Source organism: Lepidochelys kempii, chromosome 2 (genome assembly GCF_965140265.1).
Source record: "Lepidochelys kempii isolate rLepKem1 chromosome 2, rLepKem1.hap2, whole genome shotgun sequence".
Lineage (NCBI taxonomy): Eukaryota > Metazoa > Chordata > Testudines > Cheloniidae > Lepidochelys > Lepidochelys kempii.
In genome coordinates, this window is record NC_133257.1 from 79,925,958 (window position 1) to 79,934,783 (window position 8,826).

The following is an 8,826-nucleotide window of genomic DNA, read 5'->3' on the forward strand; positions in this document are numbered from 1 at the left end:
TTTACGTATCATGGCCCCCAAAGTCCCATTAAACTTCTCCACCATGCCATTTGTTTGATGGTGGTAAGGAGTGGCAACCAAGTGATTTACCCCATGAGCTTCCCAAAGGTTTTTCATAGTTCCTGCCAGGAAATTAGTCCCTGCATCTGTGAGGATGTCGGAGGGCCAACCTACCCTGGCAAAAATGTCTGCTAGTGCCTGGCACACACTTTTAGCCCTGGTGTTGCTTAGAGCTACTGCTTCCGGCCATCGGGTGGCAAAATCCATGAAAGTCAGTATGTACTGCTGTCCTCTGGGTGTCTTTTTCGGAAAAGGACCCAGAATATCCACAGCTACTCGCTGAAATGGACCTTCAATGATGGGGAGTGGCTGGAGAGGGGCTTTGACCTGGTCTTGGGGTTTTCCCACTCTTTGGCACACCTCACAAGACTGGACATAGGTAGAAACATCCTTGCCCATTCCCTCCCAGTGGAATGACCCCCCCAAACGGTCTTTGGTCCTGTTCACCCCAGCATGGCCACTAGGGTGATCATGGGCTAAGCTCAAGAGCTTGGCCCGGTATTTAGTTGGAACTACCAACTGTCTCTGAGGATGCCAGTCTTCCTGGTGTCCCCCAGAAAGAGTTTCCTTGTATAAAAGTCCTCTTTCTACAACAAACCTGGATCGATTAGAAGAGCTGAGAGGCGGTGGGTTGCTCCGTGCCGCCGTCCAAGCTCTCTGGAGGCTTTCATCTGCTTCCTGTTCGGTCTGGAACTGTTCCCTTGATGCTGGAGACATCAGTCCCTCATTGGATTGTGGACCTAGGCTTGGTCCCTCTGGAAGCGATATAGGGAATGGAGCTGTTTCTGTTGACTGTGAACCGCTCTCCGCTGGTGCACTATGTTGGGATTCAGGCTCCTGCTGAGCCTCTTGTGTAGGGTTATCGGCTGCTGCCAGTTCAGGTTCAGTGGGGCCCTCTGGTGTTGAGGTTGCAAGTACTGGATTCAGTGCTGACACGGGGTCTGGTGTTGGTTGTTCGGCTGGTTCCGGTTCTGGGACTGGTTCCACCTGGGTCTCTGGGACTGGATCCACTACTGCTGTTGCAGACATTGGCCTGGGGTCCGGGTCCATCACCTCTGACCGGGTTCTGATAGAAGTTTCCGGAACAGAGCTAGGCCTCACGGCTTGTTTAGCCTGGCTGCGGGTGACTGTTCCCACCCTCTTGGCCTGCTTCACATGCTTGGCCAAGTCTTCCCCCAACAGCATGGGGATGGGATAATCATCATAGACTGCAAAAGTCCACATTCCTGACCAGCCCTTGTACTGGACAGGCAACTTGGCTGTAGGCAAATTGAAAGGGTTGGACTTGAAGGGTTGAATCGTCACTTGGATCTCTGGGTTGATTAAATTGGGGTCCACTAAGGAAGCATGGATAGCTGACACTTGTGCTCCGGTATCCCTCCACGCGGTGACCTTCTTCCCGCCCACACTCACAGTTTCCCTCCGCTCCAAGGGTATCTGGGAGGTATCTGGGCCTGTGGACCTCTGGTGTGATTCCAGTGCAATGAACTGTAATCTGTTGGGGTTCTTGGGGCAGTTGGCCTTTACATGCCCCAGCTCGTTACATTTAAAACATCGTCCAGCTGACGGGTCACTGGGGCGAGGAGGGTTGCTGGAGAACGGGGTGGTGGGACGATAAGGGGTCTGGAGGGTTCTTTGGGAGGTAGGTGGGGCTTTGGGCGGTGCCCAGGAATAGGGTGTGGTCTGGGGTGGTCCCTTCTGGTCTCCGCTCCAACTGCGACCAGTTTTCTTCTTCTCTGCCACCTCCACCCATCTGGCTCCAATCTCTCCTGCCTCGATTACAGTTTTGGGTTTCCCATCTAGGATGTATCTTTCTATTTCCTCAGGAACACCCTCTAAGAATTGTTCCATTTGCATTAGGAAGGGCAAATTTACTGGAGAGTCAACACTTGCTCCTGATATCCAGGCATCCCAATGTTTCACTATGTGGTAGGCATGTCGGGTAAATGACATGTCTGGTTTCCACCTTAGGGCTCGGAACCTCCAACGAGACTGCTCGGGTGTTATCCCCATTCTGACTCTCGCCTTGGATTTAAACAGTTCATACTTGTTCATGTGTTCTTTAGGCATTTCAGCTGCCACCTCAGCTAAGGGTCCACTGAGCTGCGGCCTCAGCTCTACCATGTATTGGTCAGTAGAGATGTTGTACCCAAGGCAGGCCCTTTCGAAGTTTTCTAAGAAGGCCTCAGTATCATCACCTGCCTTGTAGGTGGGGAACTTTCTGGGATGGGACGTGGTACCTGGAGAAGGATTGCTAGGGTTTGTTGGTATATTCTGCTGGGCCTTTATCCTCTCCATCTCCTCCACATGCTTCCTCTCTTTTTCCTTCTCCTCCTCCACATGCTTCCTTGCCTCCATTTCCCTCTTGTGGGCAGCCTCCTGTACCTCCTTCTCCAGCCGCATGAGTTCTATCTGTCTTTCATGTTCCCTTTGTTTTTCCTCAGCCTGAAATTTGGCTAATTCCAGCTGTAGTCGAGCTGAGGATTTGGTCATTCTAACCTCTCTGTTTTTAACTAACTTTACACCCGAGGTTTAGAAATAAACAAACAAAACGTGGCTGTAAAATTTTGCTGTGCTGGAATAGAATACCTATTCTCTGATAGTGACTCTCAGCCTACAGAAAAAGACAATTCCCTTCTCTCTGCTCTGGGCCCAAATTAAAGCAAAAAACCTCCAACTACTTGGAAACCTGCTTACCCAGCCCAAAGAAAAAGCAAATGGGTAGAACACACACCCCCTATTTACTTTTAGGAAGAAAAGAAAAAAAAACCTCTGGGTTGGAAGACTGTGAATTTCCCTGCAGGAGTTAAGTACCCTGCCTCCAGGCAAAGAAAACCTGCAATTCACAAGATAATCCCCTTTTGTCTCTGCTTGGCCACAAAGCAGAGAAAAACAAGCTGCTTTCAGTTTCAAAGCTGCTTTCTGGACTTCCTTTCCACAGGAAAAAAAAAATTCCTTCTTAAAATCTGTATTTCTAGTTCAAAAAATCTCAACTGGATCTCAAAATGATTTCAGGTTAATCCCACCACTATGCCACCATGTCAAGGTTCCTCCCCCACTCTGAACTCTAGGGTACAGATGTGGGGACCTGCATGAAAAACCTCCTAAGCTTATCTTTACCAGCTTAGGTCAAAACTTCCCCAAGGTACAAAATATTCCACCCGTTGTCCTTGGACTGGCCGCTACCACCACCAAACTAATACTGGTCACTGGGGAAGAGCTGTTTGGACGCGTCCTTCCCCCCAAAATACTTCCCAAAACCTTGCACCCCACTTCCTGGACAAGGTTTGGTAAAAAGCCTCACCAATTTGCCTAGGTGACTACAGACCCAGACCCTTGGATCTTAAGAACAACGAACAATCCTCCCAACACTTGCACCCCCCCTTTCCTGGGAAATGTTGGATAAAAAGCCTCACCAATTTGCATAGGTGACCACAGACCCAAACCCTTGGATCTGAGAACAATGAAAAAGCATTCAGTTTTCTTACAAGAAGACTTTTAATAAAAATAGAAGTAAATAGAAATAAAGAAATCCCCCCTGTAAAATCAGGATGGTAGATATCTTACAGGGTAATTAGATTCAAAAAACATAGAGAACCCCTCTAGGCAAAACCTTAAGTTACAAGAAAGATACAGAGACAGAAATAGTTATTCTATTCAGCACAATTCTTTTCTCAGCCATTTAAAGAAATCATAATCTAACACATACCTAGCTAGATTACTTACTAAAAGTTCTAAGACTCCATTCCTGGTCTATCCCCGGTAAAGACCAGCATATAGACAGACACAGACCCTTTGTTTCTCTCCCTCCTCCCAGCTTTTGAAAGTATCTTGTCTCCTCATTGGTCATTTTGGTCAGGTGCCAGCGAGGTTACCTTTAGCTTCTTAACCCTTTACAGGTGAGGAGCTTTCCCCTGGCCAGGAGGGATTTCAAAGGGGTTTACCCTTCCCTTTATATTTATGACAGTATATGTTATGGAGAGTGGCAGCAGCGGGTTAGTGAAGGAAACACGAAGCGGTGAATGGCAGGAAGTGCTGCTGCTGTTCCTGGAGATGCCTGTTCAGCATTGCGTTCAATTTAAAGTTCATAGTTATAAAACGTCCATCTTGCTTTGTGGAAAAACTAGAGTGGAAAGGCAAACCAAGCAGAACTATGCCCCCAGGTGCTAGCCTCTTGATCTAATCTAAAGTAATATTAAAACTGACCTGCTGTTTGTAATTATTTACTGAGCATAGTCCCTTTAAGGCCATGCCCCAAAGGCCTGCAGTCTAAATCAAACACAGACAACAAATGCACAGGTAGGAGACCCAAGCTGGAAGCAAGGCATATATCTCTGAGGGATCATCACTGCCAGGCTTCCTGGGAGAAATATATTCTAAGATAGAGACCTAAGTGACGAGCAGGAGGTTTTTTTGGTGCACAAGGGAAAGAAGGTAGTTTCAAGTGGAAGTGATGACACCAAACAGGGTGCAGAAATTGGGAGTAGAAAAATATACAAAGGAGAAAGGAATAAGGAGGCTAAACTTGGGAAGAGTTCAGGAAGGAATTAAAGCAGAGATGTAGGTGAGGTTACAAGTGGGGGACAAGAAGTTTGAGCTCTGTGGAAAGTGAGAGCAAGTCCCTATTTGCACTTCTGAATGAACATCCTTAGCAGGCAAGACACCATAGGCTAGATTTTCAAAAGAGCTCCATTCCAGCGTAGGCACCTACATGAAGTGGCCAGAACTCAGCATCCAGCACTTCCCACTAAGAACACTAAGAGTAATGGGAGGTGCTGGCTGTTGAGCTCTTTTGTGAATCTGTCCATATAATTTTGAGCAGCAGCCAGTTGGTTGGCTAAGCAAATCTGCACGCCTTTTTTTTTTTAAACCTGAAAAGAAAAAAGTGTTTAATATTTGGATGACATTTACCTTACTGCAGCCAAATTCCAGCTGACATTTATACTTATAAAGAATAGAGTTAGCAACCTTGTCTGTTTTCTGTTTTGATTGCAGAACCATGAGGAGGTGAAGGTGGCCTGGATTGAATCCCTACTGTATTCCTAAATACTGTTTCACAATAATGTTCCTCCTGTTAATTGATACCTCAGTGCAGGCTTTTGAATGGTGGTGAGTTTTTTGAAGAGCTATGATGTAACGTTATAATGTTCCTATTGAATAATAACCCCCCACACACCCCTCTTCCCCAAGTGCGACTGCTTCACCAGCACTGTCCTGGCTGTGTATGCATCACGGACATAATACACAATAAGCACTCTCTTTTTCACAGCTGTATTTATGCTAACAAAACTCTTTGTACCACTAGTTAGTAGATTAAAAGCTCCTCCTTCAGCCCCCATCCCTGGTATGTATATTGTCAAACTGTCTGGAGTGGCTCACAACCTCAGAGTTGTGAGCCAACCTCAGAGCTGACTGTCAAAAGCAAGGCAGATACCCCAAATTCGTGGTATGTTCTATAATTAGATCTCACCAAACCGGTACCAAATGTTAACTCTCAAAGTACTACAGGAGTCTTATAATGGAGTCACAGTCAGTAGCCTTAGACACTCCAGTCAATCTTGCCACCCAGGCAAGCTGGACTATATGATAAATGGTCACTTACACCCAACAATCACAAATATTCCAGGTTACTCCCAGTCCCAAGAGACCAGTCAGTTACCCAGGTCAAGTTGCATCCTTAATCTCACACTAAAGACAATGCTGGCAGTCAATGCTATAGTTAACTAACTAAAGGTTTATTCGCTAAGAAAAGAAATGAGTTATGGAGAGGTTAAAGCAGGTAAAATATATGTACAGATGAGTCTCAGTCTATAATTCCAAATGGCAGCAGAGATGTAGTAATCTGCCAGTTTCCCAAAAGTCTCTCTCTCAGGGCTACTCAGAATAATTCTGGGGATCTCAGTCTTCTTGTTCAGTTAGTCTTCCCTTTTAGAATCCAAAACTGGCCAGAGATGAAGGATTTTTCTTACAGCTTCTTCTCACAGAAAACAAGCTGACAGGCTCACTACCAATGTGAGCTCGATCTTTGACAGGGTGAGGAATGCATTTAGAGTCTTTGGTTGCTGAGCATCACACACAATGACCACTTGCTTTGAAATTGGCACTTTGCTGTTAAAGTTCTTCATTTTCATTACACAAGGCTTCTTTCTCATTGGATGGGTTATTTAGTTATGGGATATATACAATGTACATATTTGCTATTACATTATAACAGGATACCGATAAGTGAAAACAATGCCCCTAACATCCCATTAGTTTTATGAAGGTTAAACACCAAATACATTCTTATACATTTAACCATCACTTTGTTCTATACTAATACATAAGTGAAGTGGCCTGGCTTCCAGTTGTGAGTTTGCCAGTTCTCAGCTGATGCCTAGGCTTTGGCCAGAGCTGGCACTTGGCTTACCAGCCTCACATATGCTACACGTCTTAGAGAAATCTGGCTGTGCTGGGCCTTACATTATTAGCCCTTTAAATGTCAAGACGAAAGCCACGGGAATATATGCCGCCAATGCCATCCTTGAGATTAGTGCTGAGCCCGGCTCCCTAAGGAGAAGTGGGTAACCAATGCTGGAAATGCTCAATTATGCCACCAATTTAGCTCTCACAAGCAAGATCATCATTGGAGTCATTGCCTGCTGAGAAAATGTCCCCAGGAGTCTCCTTAATAGTGCCCAGTGCAGTGGAACCCCTATATGTCTCTCCTTTGGAAGGATTCTGATTTTAAAAGGGGTGTGTGTATACATGGATTCATTCTCTCTTCTTTTCAAGTTCATAAGTCTCAGGTTTCCTAGTGGTAGGGGATCAGCTCAGGATGAAGATGCTGTAAAGCAAGAGAGCTGAGAGACAGGAAGCTCAGCAGCAGCTCTTACTAGTGCATCTACCACAATGATTTGCAAATGCAGGGCAACAATAATTTTTTTTAATGTAAGGGCTTCCTGAAGCCCTTAATACACTGTATACACAGAGCACCATAGTAACCTTTGGCATGGAGGGCAGTACACTGTATAACAGAAAAAGAAAGAGAAGTGTTAGCCTAAGATGTTCAGGCAACCCTTTGCTTCTGGAAAAGGGCCGTGACCTCTCTTTTTAAGGTCTCACCTGCAAGACCCACACCCAGTAAACTACATGTCACTCAATGCATCTACCCTGAAAGGATGGATGGCTGAGTCAACCCTGTTGCGATTTGAGCAATATCCTTGTTTACCCTGTAAATTAGTCTGCATCCATCTTTTTAAAAAGCATACTAGTAGTCTGGTGTTGTCTGTGTAATAAGCATCCATAGTGCATAGCTATTGCTCCTGTCTTATTAAAGGTTACAGTAGCTTGGGGTTGACTCAGAATAGACACCACCCACAGACCAGATTAACTAACTGAATAAACAGATAAAGGGACGAGAAAGGAGGCAAAGTTTTGTTCCTTTCAGTTTGCATTTCTGCATTCCAGCTGCCAGGGCTTGGAGCCAGCACTTTCTTTTACAGACAGCCAAATGTGCAGGCTCTGTGTTGTTCTTTGATTCTGAAGACATTCAGTTCTGCTACCAGATATAGCACGTTCACACCCCAGGTGGGGAGGGAGCACCTTAAGGCTGTCTCACGTAACCCCTTCCTGCTCTTTCAGGAGCAGTAGCATCCCAACGTGCAGAAGATTAGAAGGCAGAATGATGTCACGATTAGAGTAGGGACATGGGAAGCAGGAGCTCTGGATTCATGCATTAGTCATGGTACTGTAGGTTATAAAGGCCAAAATTATTATTATCATATTATTTCACAGAGCAATGGAAGGGCACAAGAACGGAAGATAGGACAAGTCCCCAATTTTTGGCCTTCTCATGCCACCAAAGGCTATGGTGTCTTCCCTCTCCCACAGTTCTTACAGCTAGAGATAGGCCTGAACAGCAAAGTTCAGATTGGCACTTTTCAGCATTGACTATGTCAGAGGTCGGATTTGAACCTGGAGCTGGGTTCAAGCTTTCCCTAATCTACCATCTGTGTTTCTAATGCATCCATCCCTGTATCAGGTAGATGATGTTCCTAAATTCAGGAGTCTTTGTCTCTGTAGTGCTGATTCAGGCCCATCTCTAGTTTCAGTAATGGTGAAAAGGACCTAGAATACAGCAACATTAATTCAATTGTAAATCTGCATAGTTCTAGTTCAGGGAGAAAGGGAGGCTAAGCATTAAGAGTGGATCGTTATAGAACCCAAACAATAATTTTTTCCCTTTAATCCTATCGCTTTAAGATATTGTCCTATCAGATCTCACAACTAGGAAAAGTCATGCCTGATCACTAATTGCTTGGAAGTCCCCAAATAAACGCAGTTAGTGCACCCAGTGCCACAGAAGAGACCTCCAGTACAGCGAGCACGCTGCTATTCAATCTATGCTGAGAAGTAAGGAAATCCCTCCAGTTGATTGTGTGAGTTAGGGGCTAGATTTTGAAACCCAAACTCCCCTTCTGCACCTGCAAATTGTGGCCACATTAACGTCAGCTTCAATTTCACACCTGCAATTGTGTTTGGGTACAGACTGATGTCGTTCGTATGTTTAACTGCCTGGTGTCTGGGCACGATCTGGATACCTCAGTGCCAGCCACCACATCTACACATAAGTGACCCTACGAACTTGTGGGCACAATCAGAGACGTTAGGTTGTGGGCCCATTCCAAATCAAAACTTCACCACTGAAGTGAATGTGCCTCCAGGGTGGAAGGCATTTTCTAGTATTATCACACTGAAATACTGCACAAGACTGCTGGAGACAAA